Source organism: Triturus cristatus, chromosome 4_2 (genome assembly GCF_964204655.1).
Source record: "Triturus cristatus chromosome 4_2, aTriCri1.1, whole genome shotgun sequence".
NCBI classification, from domain to species: Eukaryota; Metazoa; Chordata; class Amphibia; order Caudata; family Salamandridae; genus Triturus; species Triturus cristatus.
The window spans coordinates 662,300,989-662,316,841 of NC_140586.1; the positions used below are offsets into that span (position 1 = coordinate 662,300,989).

At 49.8% G+C, this 15,853-nt stretch overlaps 1 protein-coding gene across 3 annotated transcripts in view; it reads left to right on the forward strand.

Moving 5' to 3' along the window:
- Nucleotides 1-15,853, forward strand: part of TM2D1 (TM2 domain containing 1) — a 247,610-nt gene that overhangs the window by 92,494 nt on the left and 139,263 nt on the right. The gene's annotated exons all lie outside the window — the stretch shown is intronic.

Consider the following 15,853-nt stretch of genomic DNA (forward strand, 5'->3'; position numbering starts at 1 on the left):
TCCTGAAAGATAATGGCTATACCTCCACCTCGTCCATGCCTGTGGTCAAGAATATAGATCTTATACCCAACTGGAATAGCAGCTTCCAGAAGAGGTTTGGAGGAAGTTGCCGACCAAGTTTCTATAAACAAAAAGAAAACGGAAATCTGGTCTCTCATCGCAAAGGAGATCATGAATACAAACAGAGTACTTAGGCAGAGACTGCACATTTACCAGCAGGGCTTTGAAAGAGGGAGTACTGCCGCAGGAGTTGACACAAGTGGCCCTAAAGAAGAATACATTAGACTTTCAGGGACATGAGGTACAAACAAGGGGAGTGTTAGCCTCTAGAAGCATGGGTATGCTTTGGCAAGGAGAGTGCTGCTAGAAGGCAAGAAGATCTTCTTTAGAGTAACTTAATTTAGTCCTACCTTCTGGTAAAAAAAAAAAAAAAAAAAAAATGGGGGCATAGTGGCTTATGCTGGCCGCTACCAGGACGCGGACGAGCTTGCCTTAGGTGCGCCAGCGGCACGCCCGCCACAGGCCCATCTAAATAGCATGGGGAGAGCAGCCAGCAAGCAAGCGGCCCCGCCCACAAAAAACACTGGGGCGGGGAAATGCAAGGCAGATGGCATGGTGACTTTACACTTCTGCCATGAAAAAGAGACCAATGTTTTCCCAAGGTTCCCACACCGAATCACAAATGCCCTACTTTGTTCTGTGTGAAGCTGAAGTGAAAAGCCTCACGTCTTCCCGTTTAAACAAGTTCACAAGTAATGATACCCCATCAACAAATCCCTAAAATTTCCTAGTAATGGTGGAGGATGATCGGGAAGAGGGGAAGGTACAGAGATGCAAAAAAGAACATTTGCATTTTTTTTTTTTGATAATCAAATGTATTTGCATTTGAAAATACCAAACATACAAAGGACAGCATGTGATTGCATAGTAAATCAAAGTCCATCTCCGGCAGACAACAAAAATCCCAGCCATGATTTAAAGCTTTCGAACTAGCCACCCCATTTGAAAAGCAATATAATGATATAGGAGAGAAAACAAGCACATTAGCTCAAAACAGTAGGTTTTGCCATTTGCCCTATACCTTATGAAATTTCTCAGGACATACCCGGGCCTCAAATAGGGGTTCCTCCTGGGCCGCACACCAACCCACCCCCTGTCGCCACTTTCGTATGGTAGGGGTTTTGGCCTGAGCCCAAGCCGCTGCAATGTCTCGCTTGGCCAACGCCACCGCTGTGCCTAGAAAGCGTTTGTCGGCTCTAGAGCCATCCAGGCCATTAAATTCTCCCAGAAGAAGGCGTATAGGATCATAAGGGACCTGCCACCCCAGAGTTTGTGTAAGTTCAAATTCCACACCCGACCAAAATGGAGTGAGACCAGGACATAACCAGACCATGTGGTAGAAATCGACCGGAGCTTGGCCACATTGTGTACACTCTGGGGAGGGGTGCAGTCCTGCCCTGTGTAAGCGCGCAGGGGTGAGATATTCCATGTGAAGGTAATAAAGTTGGATGAGACGTAGTTTAGAGGAGGTCGTCCGAGTTTTGGGGGCCATAAGGGCGTCACGCCAGTCTGCCTCCTCTAGGGGACCCGGCCATCCCTCCCAGTGGGTCCGTAGCGAGTCTAGGGTAGTAGGTCCATTGTTCACGAGGAAACGGTATATCCGTGAGACCCCACCGCCCAAGTTTCCCATCATGACCTGGGCTTCCAACGGGCTTAACTCAGGAAGCGAGGTGTCTGGTGGAATATGCGTAGTAAGGGCGTGGCGGGGTTGTAGATACTTATAAAATTGGGTGGTGTGAAGGGAGTGACGCTGTTGCAGATCGGGGAAGGCCCTGACGTAGTCTCCCACCCAGACGTCTCCAAGGAGCGAAATCCCGACCCGGTCCCACTGCTGAAAACCCTCAATGGTCGATTCTTCATGCGGCCATGCGCCATGCCACAGAGGTTAAGTTGGGTAAGTCTCTTGTCCCATCTCGTATAGCGCAGGGCAGAGCGCCAGGCCACTAGAACCGCTCTGGTGATAGGTGGAATTGTTTGTGGAACGGGAGCCCCATACAAGTAGGCTCGGATTTGCGGGAAGTCCATAGTTCTAAGCTCAGTCCCGTAAGTCGGGTCAGACCAGCCTCCAGTGAACCAATCATGGACGACAATAAGTCTGGTAGCTAAGTAGTAGAGATGAAGATTTGTCATACCCATGCCTCCATCAAAGGGAGGGATCTAAAAAATCCTAATGAACCGGTTCCTGCCTTAAATGACCATTGGTCGTCTGCTTTCTACATGTGTTGTGTTTTTTTTCTTTTCTGGCCTAACAACTGGAACACCCAGTATCGTCTACCTTACCATACCAAGCAATGTTTGTGCGTATCCTTGTACATTTTTATTAGCTCATTATGTTATCCTCTCTTACTTCCTTGACAACGTTCCCCTTTTATCTTGTTCTCCCCTTACAATATTGTGAAGCGCTCTGATATCCCTTGAGGTCTTGTTCGCATTATACAAAATTTTAAATAAATAAATCTGGCAGCGAGCCAAGGCTATACGTGGTCTCCCACACCCCCACAGGAACCTGGTAATCACCCCATCAAAGTCTCGGAACCAACAACCCGGAAGGTGAAAGGTGGTATTTTGTATAATGCATAGGAAACTGGGGAGGATCATCATTTTATAGAGTGCCCCTCTTCCAGGGGGATTGAGGGGAAGGGATTGCCAGCGCTTAAGGTTGTTTTTGGCTTTCGTGACTAGGGGTGTAATGTTGAGGGCCCATTCCAGCTCCGGGAGCAGAGTCACCCAGATCCCAAGGTACTTAAACGATTGTCTCCTTAAAGGGATATTAGATTGCCAATCAAAGCAATCCCTAAAGGGATGGAGGGGGATCAGAGTGGACTTCGTTGGGTTGAGTCGCAGGCCCGAGATGTTCTCGAACTTCTGGAGCACCTCTAGGCGACGCGGACCGGAGCTCTCTGGGTCATCCTCGTATAAGGCGATTTTATCCACCTGGTGGGGGTGCCAGGACCACCCTCGGACTTGGGGGTCGTTACGTATGAGGCAGGCCAGGGGCTCCATCGCCAGCGTGAATAAGAGTGGCGAGAGAGGGCACCCCTGACGCATGCCTCTTCGGATTGGAAACGCCTCTGAGAAGGCACCGTTGGTCAGAACTCTTGCTTTGGGGTTGGAGTACAGGACACGGATGAGGAGTCTGAAATGGAGTCCGAAACCCATCGTGGTGAGAACGTCCTCCAGGTAGCTCCAATCTACTGTGTCAAAAGCCTTCTCAAAATCTATGAGTAACAGGGCCAGGTATGGTGTGAGGAGATGACGGTGGACCAGGGCAAGGTGGAGACGTCGTGTGCTGAATGCCGGACGCCGGCATGAACCCACATTGGTCTGGGTGGATCAATTTGTGTAACAGGGGACAGCGACGTTGGGCCAGGGCTGTGGCAAAGATTTTCATTTCTGTATTAATTAAAGAAATCGGACGGTAGTCCGCACAGGAGAGAGTAGGTGGCTGGGTCTTTAGGATGACCACTATAGTGGCCATGTCAGTCTCAGAGGGAAAGGAGCCCTTCTCGGCCACATGCCGGAAGCGGTCGACCTAGTGGGGCACCAATAAATCTCGATATGTCGCATAATACTCTTGGGGTAAGCCATCTGGTCCTGTTGTCTTCCCAGAATGTAATAGGGAAATACCCCCATGTATTACCTCTGTAGTTAAGGGAAGGTCGAGGTCTGTCGATTCAGCCTGAGCAAGGCAGGATAGCCAGACCCCCACTCGTTCCAGTCAACCAGAGAGGCCCCAGGGGGCCGGGCTGAATAGAGCTGGGCATTGTAACCCGCGAAAGCCTGGGAAATGGCCCGCGATGTGCAGTGGTGGGTTCCAGCAGTGTCTCGGAATTTCAGGGATAATTCTGTTAGCCTAGGGGTAGGAGACCAAGTTGTGAAGCAACTTTCCAATCTTGTCGCCCCACCCGTACACACGGGCCACAGAGGAGCGCCACAGCATCTTGGCAGAGTCCAGGGAGATCTGACAGATCTCATCCCGGACCGCCGCAAGCTGTCTGGCGGGTTGAGCGTCATCCGTGTCTGCGAGGGTCAATTCCAGCCACATGGCCTGCGCCTCAAGCTGGGTCAGGCGATGAGTCTGCGCTGCCCGCTTCGTGTGCACCAGACCTCTTGCCACGCCATGTAAGGTAGCCTTACCGGCCTCCCATGGTGTGCCTGGGGAAGGGACCGAACCTTGGTTGGTAAGAAAATAGTGTTGCAACTCTACTGCAAGCTCGTCCTTTATCACCGTGTCTTGCAAAAACTGCGCGTTCAGTCGCCAGACCGTCCACACCCCATCAGTGGTGCCTCCCAAGCGGAGGGAAATGGGGAATAGTCCGAGATTCCACGGGGAAGAATAGAGACGCTAGAGACCTGTTGGCAATCCGTGGCAGGCAGGAGGATCAAATCGATTCGGGAGTGGGTATAGTGGGCTGCTGAAGTGTGAGTGTACTGTTTATCCAGGGGGTTCCAAATCCTCCAGGCTTCACACAGACCAAGGGCAGCTAACCAATCCAATAGCCTCTTGGAGCAGGTTAGGCGCGATGAGCATAGGTCACCCGTTGTGTCAAGTGACGGCTGCAAAACTGCATTGAAGTCTCCCCCAATTATTGTCTGACCCTGGGGCAGGGTGGAGATTACCTCTGTAAGGTGATGGAGAGTACAGGGAAGTGTGGCAGGAGGGATGTATGTTGATAATAGGTTCAGGACATGACCTTCAAGCTTACTGGACATGGCCACGTAGCAGCCCTGCGTGTTGGTCGTCACGTGTACAGGGGTGAAGGGAAGACCTCTCGGGGTTAGTATGGACCAGGTGATGGAGAGTACAGGGAAGTGTGGCAGGAGGGATGTATGTTGATAATAGGTTCAGGACATGACCTTCAAGCTTACTGGACATGGCCACGTAGCAGCCCTGCGTGTTGGTCGTCACGTGTACAGGGGTGAAGGGAAGACCTCTCGGGGTTAGTATGGACCGTGTCGAGAGCCCCACGCGAAACCGGAGGGCCACACCCTGTCGAACCTGTATCTTGCGAGAAAGGAGCAGTGGGTTCCCAGGAGATGAGTCTCTTGAAGGAGGAGCACGTCAGGCACGTGGTGTTGGGCGTACTTGAAGACCGTTGCGCGTTTGATGCGGTCCAGCAAGCCATTCACGTTCCACGACAGAACATGGAGAGATCTACCATGAGTGGGCATCTGGGTAGTAACTGATGTGGGGGCTTGGAGAACCAAAGGCACCCAGGTCCCAGGGTAAGTGGTGCATCGCAGCTAGGGTAGAAAGATGTGGCATGTGCAAGGTGGTATGCCGTCTGTCGGTGGCGATGGTTCGTGCAAGTGGAAGGCTGTCATCAAAAACGTAAAACAATGGCTCAAACAAAGCCAAAACAAAAAGAGTTCAGAGGGCAACGGCCCCCCACCCCTCCCAATACCCCCCACCCTATACTTCCGAAATTGAAGCATCTGTCTCCCTGAAAAAAGTACAGTTAACTGTAACAATAACAAAGAGCTAAGCTAAAACGTCTAGCAGGGCAGTTTGTGGCAATGATGGGCCCCTCCATATAGACGGATGTCATAGTGTCATCAGCTGCTTAATAACAGAAGACTGCCTCAGTTCTAGTCCCGTGGGCCTCCACAGTCAGATTCCTGTGTCATCCCTGGAGCCCCGAAGCGCGGGACTTTTAGATAGATAGATCGGAATCTGATTGGGCGGGGCGCAATGTCTCAGATGGGTCGGGCCCATGGCTTAGATCAATCAGTGAACTGGCTCGGCTGTGGTCATCAAGAGCCGGAGGAACCTCAGAGGAGATCAACAACTGGGACTCGGCAGCCTCCCCACCGGTCTCATCTCCTGTGGGACCAATTGTACCTCTGCTGTGGCTTGGGAGGAGACGAGTGAGCCCGTGGAGGTTTCAACAAGGCGGGGGGTTGGGAGAAGTAGGCAGGGTCTGCAGAGGTCGCTCCTCCATGAGCCAAGCCCAGGCCGCCTGCGGGGTGTAGAAAAAGATTGTTTTGCCCTGTAAAACGACTCTGAGACGGGCCGGGGCCGGGAAGAGGAGACCATAACGCAGTCCCAAATTGCGTTGCTTTTGTGTAACGTCCGTATACGTACGACGTTGGGCCTGTACTTCTCTCATGTAGTCTGGGAAAAGCATTATTGTATTGTTATGGTATTTCAGGGGACCGTGGGCCCATGCATCTCTAAGGATACTATCCCTGTCCCAGAAGTTGAGTATCCTAATGATGATGGGATGAGACGGAGCCCCGGGGGGAGGCTTAGGCACCAGGGAGCGATGGGCGTGCTCGATTGCGTACCACATAGAGAGAGCGTCTTTGGGTATCCATGACATCAGCAAACACACATGACTTCAGCAAACAAAAGGAGATGATGGACGATGTGCTGAAACTTTTCAAACACTCACCCCCAGTCACGGATCTGGGTTAAATCCATCATCATTCTTTAGCTCACTTTGCCACCCCAGTTCAGACACCGCTATATGCAAATCAGTCTTGACCGGGTGCCTCCTGGGAACAGTCCAGCCCGAACTGCCAAGCCATGTCTTCCCTGGACCGCAAACAAGCATCCTTGACTTCACCCAAGTTTCGACCAAGGTGTCCGCCTGGCCCTGCTCGACTCCCTCAGGGAAACCTATGAGGCGCAGGTTGTTCCGCCGCGAGCGGTTCTCCGCGTCTTCAGCCCGATGGTGTAGCCCTGAAGTTTGAGTCTGTAGGCAGGCCACTTGGGTCTTCAACTGTCCCAGTTCGTCCTCAGCCGTGCAGAGGTGCGACTCTGCCTCTGAAATTCTCGCTGTGGCGTTGCGTAGGTCCTGGCGGATAAGGGCCATGTCTACCCGTACCTCGCCGATCTTACCCTCCACCGAGGCCTTAGAGGGGCCAATAGTCTGCAGGATGGTCGAAAGGTCTCCTCCGGCGAGGGAGGAGCCACCAGATGCTCCCTCCACTGGATTCTGATCAATGGTGGTGTATTGGTCCATTTTAGTTTGAGTCTGCGGAGTGGGTGTCTTCGGGGCGCGGTCTTCACCCATCTCGGCTGTGGATGCAGGACCAGGCCGTCCAGTTGGGAGGGGGGGGGGGGGGTAGGTTCACGGGCAGACGACCCCCAGCTCCAGCACCCAAGCCGTCAATGCTCAGGCCTGGGAACCGAATCCACCCCCGCACAAGCTCCTCAACCCCGAGGGACCAGCCAAACCAAATCCGGAGAACCCGTCCTCAGCCGCCCGAGAAGACAGCTGAACCAGGAGGAACACTGCCTCTCCCAACCCGGAGTGGGCGCCGCCAGGCCAAGGGGAGGTGGGGGGCCGGTGGAGGGGCCTGGTCCTTGGGCTCCCTGCCGCTCGATGTATGCGGCCGAGTCCGTCTCACCCCGTGGGATCCTCACAAGATGTAGCCGACCTCTAGGACAGCACTCCTGGGGCAGAAGCGGGGGACCAGGCGACCGACCAGCAGGGCCGGGCCAGGCTCTGCAAATGGAATGCCAGGGTGACAAGTTAGCGGAGGGGGGCTGGCGTTGAGGACCCCACGCCGCTCAATGCGTGCGGCCGATATTAGATGGTGACCACCAGCCCCTGGGGCAATCTAGGGCCGAGACACAGGACAGAGAGCTGTGGAGGGACCCCACATCCAGGACCCCGAGCCGCTCTATAAATGCGGCCAAGACTACCCTCTTGTTAGAGGTCCCCAGCCCCTGATTTGCCATCCCACCTCAAGCCGCGAAGCCAGCAGCACGAGTCCGAGAGGCCAGACCTGGGAAATGTCAGTCCGGAGCACGGGGCGGGAGATGAAGGCACCCTCAGGCTCGAGAACAGGGTGAAGCTGCAGACCAGGACCCAAGCCCTCAAGGATCGCGGTGTAGAGCAGGCAGGGGGACCATGGGCACAGGAATGACGTTGAGAGACGACCTAAATGTGGCCACAATGGCTGCCAGGTCAACAGCAAGGATCAGGCCCGGCCGCCCAGCCGGCCGAGTCAGCAGTCGCAGGAAGGCCCGGTCTTCAAGTGGGTCCCAGAGATCACCCACATCGGCCCGGAACTGGTCGAGGCATCCAAGACCCTCGGCGGCGGCGAGGCGGGCCCCAGGTCACAGGCACCAGATCGCTCGCAGGTGAGAAGTCAGGCTCCGAGACTCCGCTGCCCGACCTGGTGGCCGATTTGTCGTCCAGTTACGCGCTCACCCAAGGGTCTCGCCTCCGGCGTCGCAAGGTAGGCCAGCGGCATCAGCAGGCCTGATCGGGGAGGGAGATCCTCTCTCAGGGCCAACACTGAGGCATCTGGCACTCCGCCTCCACAGCAGTGGGGGATCAGTAGGGGATCCCGGGCAGATCACAAGGCTCTCGATTCCTGCCGGGCTATGCCCTATCACCAGGCGCCAGTGTGCAAAGAGGCCTCAGGGGATAGTCACCGCCATCTTAGGCGGAGGCACGCCTGAGTCCTAAGTGGAAAAATTGCCTCTGCAAGGAGACAAGATGGCGTCGGACACCTCGCCGGGCAGCGCAGATTAAGGCGGAGGCCACAGTAGTAGAGGAGAGGATCGTTGATGGGCCGATGGGGGTGGATCGTGGCGCGGATGTCAGAGGGGTCCGGAGCACTCTTAGAGTGTGACCGCCATCTTGACGCACCAAGCCACACACCCCAACATTTGCAGTTTTAAAAGCAATTTGTTCTGCAGACAGTTTAAAAGAGAATACAGTTAAAAGATTAGTGAGAACTGCTCTTACTGTCCCAACATGTCCTTTATCAAGACAAATATGCACAATGTAATCCTTTTGTGACACTTGGTCTTTTACCATGCAGTAGGGTGACTGGAGTCACTATTGCCTAGTGAGTGTTGCTTGCATAGTCTTGTATTCAGAAATCTTATCACAGAGCATTGTAGGCTCATTGTACGTATCCAAAGGCATTATTGGCAGAGTTCTAAAGTGTTTGTCCCATTTCTGGCATTTGTAAGACAGCAAGGGAGGGAGGGTCACTCTGCATGCTTACTTTAAGCGATACTCTTTAGTCACCGTTCCTGGGAAGCATATAGTTGAAGACGGAAGTTTCCCCTTTCTAGTGTTAACAGTTGTGAAAGCTGATTTCCATTCATTTGACAATGAGGGAGAAAATCACTGAGGAGTAAGGAATCGTTACCTTTATATATATTTGATAAGGACTAGTGTATACCTAATTACTGTTTTTTTCCTAAACGAGAATTATCTGAAACGTTTCACTGCCTCAGCTTGGCTAGATAGGAGCACACTGAGGTACAATCTTTAACTGAAGGAAAAGCTTTCCAGGGAGAAGGCTCTTCTGAAAGCAATTATTAGTATTTCCAGAAACTGATTTCTGGAGCAGTGCGCACTCTGTCAAGGAAGTTGCTGGTAGTGTCTGCAGAGTTCCACAGCTTCTAATCAGATAGAGATTGAAGCAGGTTCTTCAACTTTTTTGAGAGTTCTAAAGTATGGTGATTGAAATTATGATCCAGCAAAGGTTTGCTATTTTCTAAAAGTTGCTCTAGGTCACTCTCAAGCATGTATTCGTTGCCTCTTGGGTTGCTTCCAACTTTGAGCTCTAGTTTGAGGTTCAGCACCTTGAGTCTCCTACATGATGGCGCCCCTCTGATGGACTCTGAGGCCTCCAGGGATGATCCAACCTGTCTCTTACCCACACTACAGCAGCTAGTCCACAGTGTTTCCAAGAATTGTTATTCAAGGCTTCCATGCACCTTCTTACTTCAGATCATCATAGCTCATCAGCTCAATATTGAGGTAGAGGTGCCACTAGACGAGAGGGTCAGCTGAGAAAGCACGCAGAGCTATGATAAATTTAATCTTTACTCTTGCAGGGTCACTTGACAAGCAGGAATTGCTTCTGTTGACGAGCTTATTTACTGCAAACAATGTCCAAGTGAAGTGGTACAAATGGCGGAGAGGGGTCTTTATGAAGGTGCAAAGGCACAATGTACCTTATGATGAATGTGTGACTACAAATTACATTGTCCCGCTCTCTAACCAAGTCTAGGGCTATTTGTGTTTTGTACCTCCGGTAGGACTCGCCTAAGTAGATTATCGTTTTTCTTCAAACTTTCTTTTCACCTCACAAAGAACCTAGGCATAGAGGCCTTTAGGAGGTTGTTGGGGATCCCTCGCCCGGGAGAATGCCCCAGACCCATTTGGGGTTCTAACGTGGCCATTGTCCTCAACAACCATCACTCTAATTTTTAATCTTACCTATATTTCCCATTAATAAAAGTAAATTGTCCGGGTATTATAAGGTATTATTAGTTCACTAATCCGGATCCCTCTGTTATCCAGTAGTTTTTATCTAACAACTCCCTCCTGCGCTGAGTCCAACAGGAGGTTGAGTCTGCGTTGGTGGTATTGTCCTACCAGTGTGGGGAGAGGCTGCTGATGATGAAGCATGACACAATTATGTGTGTGAGGTTTCCTCTTACATAAGGATGACATTCCCTTTCTTTTGCACTCGCACAGGAACTCCGATTGTCTTGTTGGGTCCTCTGAATATCTGTTTCAGGGTAGGAATACTTTAATTTGTATTCTACCTATAGCTGCTGTAACTTTTATTGTGGTGGTTGTCGTCATAGGACGGCGTACAGTGGCTTATCTCCTCTTCTCCCCTGCGTGTTAAGAGCAAGTGAAGTGGTCCACAGCTCGATATAAAGTGGAATCTCTATGTATAGTTGGTGGCCCTCAAGGAATGAATTGTAATCTCCCTGAAATAGACCACCCTCACAGTTTAAAAAAATAAAATAATTTACTTCTGCAAGAGTGCCTTCCTTTTTGTAATTCCCAGCTAGAAAACAGGCTACATAAAAATCATGTCAGTAAATCTGGGTGTCCCCGTTTGCCCTTTCTGATGTGAGAGCAAGGGAAATTCACACGTATGTGACTGGTTTAATCAGTACTCCATCTTTCTCCCCTTCTTAGTAATTGATTCCAGTTCTGTGTCTGATCAGATAGCGTACTTTCTGTTCCAAGGAAGGTGCTCTCCCATCAGTCAATTTCTTCTTACTACTGCGGAAATAAAGGTTGATTCCCACCCTTAGCTCCATCCTGTCTGTGGAGTTTCAAACGTTGCAATCCAACCTTGATGAAAAATCTTGGAATCGCCTATTCCACAGACCTGTTGCTTTGGCTGGAGAATGTAAGATTTTAACAACGCAGACTTGAAATTCTAAATGGAATTATTCATTTTATTTTTAACAATGTTCACAACTTCGTACAGTGCCCTGTTAAAACAATGTTCGTGTTACTGCCAGATTCTAAGCTCCCCAGTTGGTTCATGTTTGTTTGTTATTATGTTGGAAACAGCCACACAATAGTGTGTATTTATTTAGGATGATTCTGAATGCCGAGATTATTCTCTTGTTCAAGTTAACAATGTGCTTTTTCACCCTATCCTTGCTTGACCTACCTTTGCACTGAATAATTAACAGCGGGTACATGGCAGGTTCCACGCCTTATCCCTGGGATTAAATTCCCAATTCCATCCAGCAGGAAATATGAACAATCATGTATCCTTATTTCTGAGTTGACCATTGTAAGACCTTACAACCCTGGCATGGTATACCCACAAACGTTTTGCCTTTACTGCTCTTGTTTGGCTGAATTCTTTTTTGGTGGCTTTTTTTGATTCTGCGCTTGTCTACCAATCCAACCACTGCTAAAGTGCTCTCCTTCAAATATGGTAAAATTGGCTTACACGTAATTGGCACTTTTAATTTACTTGTATGTCCCTAATAAATGGAAATACATGTGTCCAGGGCCTGTACATTAAATGCTGTTAGTGGGCCTGCAGCACTCATTGTTTCACACTGAAGTAGCCTTTTGAAACATTTCTCGAAAAAACGTAAAAATGTTTCCAAACCTGCAGGTCTAGGTCCTTGATTAATCTACTCGACCAAACTGTAACGCACTTTACACATGAATTGGTCTCACCGTTTTGTGTGTTTTCTTTTTAACATTAGCAGCGTCACCAAAACCGTGGAAGTAGCCCTCCATATTCGTAGCAAATGTGAATTTGTCACTGAAGCACACCCCTGAGAAATTTAGCCTGCGTATCCGAGGTGGTGGGGTCTTGCAAGTATTCTAGCATCTTAACTACACCATAAAAGAGGGCAAGGATTCGAATAGCATAGGGCTGCCTCACTCCTTCTTCTTTTTTTTTTTTTTTTTTTTTTTAAATGCTGCCTTGCTTCTGGCTCATGGAGAGTGGGGCATGGTGTCAGAATAGGGCTGGTAAGGCAGAGTGCTCCTACCATTGCTCCCTTCACTCAGCTTCCTGTAGCATCTTCAATGGGGCCCAGTGTCTGGGTGGGCAGGGCTCCCTGGAGATGGACATCGACATCCATTTATGCAGTGCATCAAGAGAGAGGCTGCATAAGAGCGCAAACAAATTAGCAGGCATTGCCAAGCCTGAGCAAAAACAAGGATCTGGCTTCACTCTAAAAGCCCAAGCATAAGCCAAGTCCCTGCAAATGTTTAGCATCTAAATCATGTAACGAACATCACGAAAAAATGAAGTGCCTTCAAAATGTAAAAAGCGTATTTCGTTAACACGCTAAAGCGTTTCACCTTAGTGCATTAAATTGTAACACTGCATTGAGAAGTATTTATTAAAAATCAGTTTTTAAACAAATATGTAGAAAAATGTGTGCCCACCCACTGCACTGATGACCGTTCTATTAGTGAACTAAGAAGCATGACAAATTGTCATCTGTGCCCTGTTTATGACGGAGATTATTATTATACATGGAGAAACATTTTAGTTTATTAAATCAGCACAAGAGAAGTTTATCTACAGCACTCGCCATGAACTCACATATTTAAAGGTGCTCTTATATAGGATTATGAAGAAAAAGGAATCTCAGTGAAATAAAGTATTTGCCTAGGATCACACGGTTTGGACAAGTAGCGAAGCCAGAATTTGATGACAGGTTTTCCAGTTTCACACACTACACTTCAGCCACAAAATAGGTATCTCTTCGTCACATCGAGGAAATGTGATTTATTAATTCTTTTAGTATGAGATTAGTGCATTGGTGATGACAGAATTCCCATTTTTGCTTTTGCTAGTTTTACATACCTTGCCCAAGGACATAAGAGCATTATACAACAGACATAGACTATGTTACATGTTCTCCCCCCCCCCCCCCCCCCCTCCCCCCAGCACAGTGAGAGTTACTGGGATTTGCAGAATGCTGTGCCAAGGCCGCTATTTCTCTGGTTCCCATGTTACATAGTCAGCAGCTGTAGCCACTAGGCCGCTTAACCTTCTGTAAAAGCTCTACTTGTTTTAGGCCCGAGGTTCCAAGAGGACCGTAAGGTAAGCCACTGCCAGGCATTTGGCTCAAGCTTTCTTTGGCTCACCCACCTCTAGGCACTTAAAACGTTGCACCTGCTGCACCACAGTACTCGCAAAGTGTACTGCAAGCGGTACTGGAAAGTTAGCCAACCTACCACCAGTGTAGATCAAAGTGATGTTTTAAAAAAAAAAAAAACATCAACATCTTGTTAGTCCTAGTGTTAGTGTCACTTACCTCTCAGCATGGAGGTTGAACCAGAGTCCTCGTCCGGTCATAGAATGCGCTGGGTGGACCAAATATCAGATGGCAAACTGGGAGCATTAATTTGAATCAGTCAGGCCTCTTGAGCAGGCCTGGAGGTGGTGGACAATCGTCTGTGTGTAGTCTAGTGCCTCAATCACCTCTGCACTCACTACTAATTTAAGGAGGGCCGCCTTTCTCAGGCCTGTATGTGTTACTGGTGACAGCAGATATTGAGCATACTATTCTGTCTTGTGGAGGAGAGGGGGTGGGGGGTTACTGCCTGGGGGTACAGGGTAGCTATTTAAACTTCGTAGCCAAGCACAGCAAATATTACAACGCCTCCTTTAGTGAATGCCAAGAAGTTGCAAATGCAGCAGCATGGCTAGGGAGCGCAGACCAAGGGACCTCCGTTTCCTAGACAGAACAAAATTAGAAACAGAATAGTTTAAAAAGAAAACATTAACGGTTATATGAGAAAAATTATTATCCTGGTACAGCGACAAGCAGAATACGGATGGCCTGTAGGCCACTCACGATGTGGCATCCAACAGAGTGGGGTCAGGGCTCAGTTAGCTTCCGAGGTAGCTTACATGGCACGATTCCTGGCCACGGCTTGAAAACCACAGGAGCAGCACTTTCAAATAGAGTGGGTTGAAGTGCAGTCCGAAGCGCCCAGGCCCAGCTATAGCTCCGATACTATGCATGCCACTGCTGCCAGAGGCATCTACAGATGGATCTCAGTGAACACCAGAAAGACTGGGAAGGGAAGGGGGATAGTAGAAAGCCCACTGTGGAGAAATGGGTGGTGGCAGGCCGCCAAGGCATTGGGCCTAACCCCAACCCTCCAATGACCCGCAACTGTCTTTCTGCCACTCCCTACGGGGGCAGATAAGAGGTGTTTAACTCCAGTCTGCCCCGGTGGGAGGGGCAGAAAACCACCCAGTAGACAGAAGGGAGTTTTATTGCTACAAGGTGTGCAGGTGGATTGCCCACACATCGGGTCTATCCTCCACCTCTAATATGACCCCAACAGTCTTTCTGCCCCCTGGGGACCAAAGCATGCCCATCTTTTTGGCAAGAAGTAAAGTTTTGATTTCGGGTGTTTTAAAGAAAAAAAAACATTTATTAAACATATGGGTAGCAGAGTTGGGCTAAGTCTCAATATCGTACTACTTCTGTGCTGGATGGCTGCCCTTTTTGGGCTTGTCAGCTGCCATCTGGGTAACTACCAAACCCAGAGAGTTCTGAAAACTAGCCATCCGGAGGAGTCCAGGTTGGAATGCCTTGCGTGGATCCCATAAAAGCTTCCTAACCACAATGCCCTGAAAACGTCAAACTTTGCCCAAAATTGCACATGTACCTTGCATTTCTGTAATATAAAAATCCAGAGAGGTACAAAAGGGGGTGGTGATAGACGGAGCATCAGAACCAATCAAACACTCACACCCAGTCAACAGATCTGGGTTTGATCCATCACCGTTCTTTAGCCCACTCTGCCACCCCAGTTCAGACATGGCCATATGCAAATCAGTCTGACCCTGTGCCTCATGGGAACAGTCCAGCCCAAACTGCCAAGCCATGCCTTCCCTGGACCGGAAACAAGCTTCCTAGGACCGGTTTCTGGCATTTCAGCCGTCTTCAGCCAGGCTTGCTTGAATCCAGTGGCAAAGTGAGCAAGGGACTCACGTCTGAGTATACCCTGCCAACTTATGGCGAACAAAGCGGTACAAAAGGGGGTGGTGATGGACGGAGCATCAGAACCAATCAAACACTCACACCCAGTCAACAGATCTGGGTTTGATCCATCACCGTTCTTTAGCCCACTCTGCCACCCCAGTTTAGACATGGCCATATGCAAATCAGTCTGACCCTGTGCCTCATGGGAACAGTCCAGCCCCAACTGCCAAGCCATGCCTTCCCTGGACCGGAAACAAGCTTCCTAGAACCGGTTTCTGAATCCAGAATCAGTAGCAATCCACAATCTTCCTACCTTCCAGAGTTCCCCCACTTGTCCTGAAGAAAATTCTACCCCACTTGTGTGGTTGGGCCTAGTGCTCCGACTTGCACAAATCAAACCAGGGTCAACGAGTCACTCTGTGAGACTCCCATAGACCTTGGAATGATGCATGGCTGTCGCGTGCACTCGGCCCAGCCATAAAAGTGAGGTAAAAATGTTATCGGGACAAGTAGAAGAACGCTGGTTGGTAGGAATTTTGTGGATTCCTGAAGCCTATGTCACAGAAATTCAAGGTAAAT